General features: G+C 46.8%; 1 pseudogene; it reads right to left on the bottom strand.

Moving 5' to 3' along the window:
* Nucleotides 1-259: 259 nt before the first annotated feature.
* On the bottom strand, nt 260-465 carry LOC142262748 (U2 spliceosomal RNA; annotated as a pseudogene).
* Between the last annotated feature and the right edge of the window lie 2021 nt (nt 466-2486).

Genomic DNA, 2486 nt, shown 5'->3' with positions numbered 1-2486 from the left:
TAGATAAGACTGAGAATAAGATACTGCACGGGACATAGCAGAGTTGGTCAAGTTGAGTGGAGATGAGTTTGCTATTTGGCACAGCTTTTGCATCAATAAAGCAAGTAAAAGGTGTGAAAGATAAAAAAAAAAGGGTGAAAGTGTGAAAAGTGAATTGGCCAAATTGAGGTGCATATAAAGTTTTTGCTTTCTTTCAATTCACTAATGGGGCTCATTTGAATCAGGTGAATTGAGTTCTGCTTTTGGAAACTCGGTTAAGAAGGGGTGCACCGGTCCTGGAGGTACTGCAATACCAGGTCAATGCGTGGAGTGGACAGAGCAAGATTTTTTCCATCTCCTTGTTCTAAAAATCCATTTAATATATGGTCCCTAGAGAGGGGACGTATCAGATATTAAACTGATAAGAACAGATTTAATTTTTTTTTTTTCTGTTTATCAGTAGGACTTCAAAATAACAAAGGTGATCGCCTCCCGTTGCCTGGGAACCGTCCAGGCACAAGAGGGCTATGTGTCACCAGAAGGCACACACACTCCCTCAAGGCCGGCAGACGTGCAATCCCAGGCACCTTCCAGTACCGACCAAGGTAGCGTCCTCCGAAACTACACTTGATCTTAGCCAAAAGGCCGAGAAGCTATAACCCGAATTGGTTACGGCCTTGAGTGGCACCCTGGCCTATACCGGACACATCTTAGGGAGAGGGAGACAAACCCACGCCTACAGAAGACATTTTGTGACCCAAGCCAAACCCTTGAAAAGGCTGTTTTGCAGAGCAAAAACAAGGAGAATGGTGCTTTTTGCAGCTGCCGCCCACTGCAATGAATCTGAATAACTCCTCCTTTTGGGCACAAGCACCTCCCCTCCCCCTTGCAGTCTTTCCAATTCATGATACAAAAAGACGGACGGACAGGACAGGACAGGACCATCTGCCTGACTTTCCGTCACTGCCACCCTTTGCCATCCTTGCCCGTAGAAAGCCCTTTCATCATCCCCAAACCCTAATCTTTTCCCTTCCCTTCCCAGCTGCGTCTCACTCCCTTTCATTAGGAAGTGAGCGCAGCCTTTTCTCCGTTCTGCACATGCGCGACGTTAAACACAAATGCGCAGGTGTGCGTTCCATTAGCCTCACTGCATTCCACTCCCATACAGGAAGTGGGCACAGCTATTACTACGGTCGCACATAAAAGAACCCACGGCCACCACTGCACATAGCTGACTCCACCACAGGACACCCACTTCTACACCAACGCAGGTAAGACAGGATCGGCACCTCTATGCTCCCGTTACAATCAGGCTCAGTCACCATGTGATAACGCTCTCAACTCTTTAGTTGCAGGCTCCCCTTGCTTCACCTCCACTGGCTGTGCTGCCATTTCCTCTCCCACCTGGAAGGTATACTTTATTCCACTATTTTCCTGTTTCTCTCTTCCCCCTTTTCCCATAACCTACTTTTATCTGCATTTATGGGGTATCTATATGCTATTTACATCATAGTTTTATTCATTAATATGGAAGGGAAGAGTGCCCATGAGAGTGTTGAACTGCGGAGAGCAAAAGATTAAGCTGCTCCGATTTGCCACCATTGATAAGCTGTTCTCAGTAGATACACATGCTATCCAAACAGCAGTATCCACCATTGCTTCAGCCCACCCATTCAGTGACAGCTCACCAAGTCAGCCAGAGGAGTGGTGTAAGGAATTACACGTAGGCACTGACTCCACACCTTCACATCACAAGAAGGGGGTCTACAGGCTAGTGCAAGAATACGAGCAAGTCTTCAGCAAACATCCGCTAGACTTTTGAAAAATAAAAGGGGTCAAACACTACATCCCCACAAGTGCACACCCACCCATCAAAGAGAGATATAAGCCAAATCTACCTGCACATTACCAGTGTACCAAGGACATGTTGAGCAACATGAAGGAGGCTGGGGTTATCCGTGACAGTTGTAGCCTCTGGGCAGCTCCGTTGGTCCTGTTAAAGAAGAAGGACAGCACCACTCCCCTGTATTGAGGAATAGCTAGCTGCATTGACAACTGCAAATTATTTTTCTACCCTTGATCTCACTAGTCACTATTGGCAAGTGTCCGTTGCTGAGGCAGACCGGGAGAAGACCGCCTTTGCCACCCCGATGGGTCTCTGCGAGTTCAAAAGCATGCCCTTCGAGCTGTGCAATTTGCCAGGAACCTTCCAGAGGCTGATGGAATGCTGCTTGGGACACCGAAACTTTGAAACGGTACTGCTATACCTTTATGATGTTATTGTTTATTCTAACGCAAACAAGATTTTAGGGTGTATAAAAAGGGAGATTAGATCCGATGATCCCAACGTATTGTTACCCCTCTATAAATCACTTGTAAGGCCACATCTGGAATATGGGGTAAAGTCCTGAGCAGGTTGATAACCATTGGTTTGAGCATGGTAGGGTGTAGTACGCATCTTCCTGCATCGGTAAAAGCTGCAGAAGTCCTTGAAGATTTCCGCTTCA

The sequence above is a fragment of the Anomaloglossus baeobatrachus genome, unplaced genomic scaffold (assembly GCF_048569485.1).
Source record: "Anomaloglossus baeobatrachus isolate aAnoBae1 unplaced genomic scaffold, aAnoBae1.hap1 Scaffold_252, whole genome shotgun sequence".
NCBI lineage: Eukaryota > Metazoa > Chordata > Amphibia > Anura > Aromobatidae > Anomaloglossus > Anomaloglossus baeobatrachus.
Note: the sequence above shows the minus strand (reverse complement) of the source record. Positions and strands in the feature narration are given on the sequence as shown.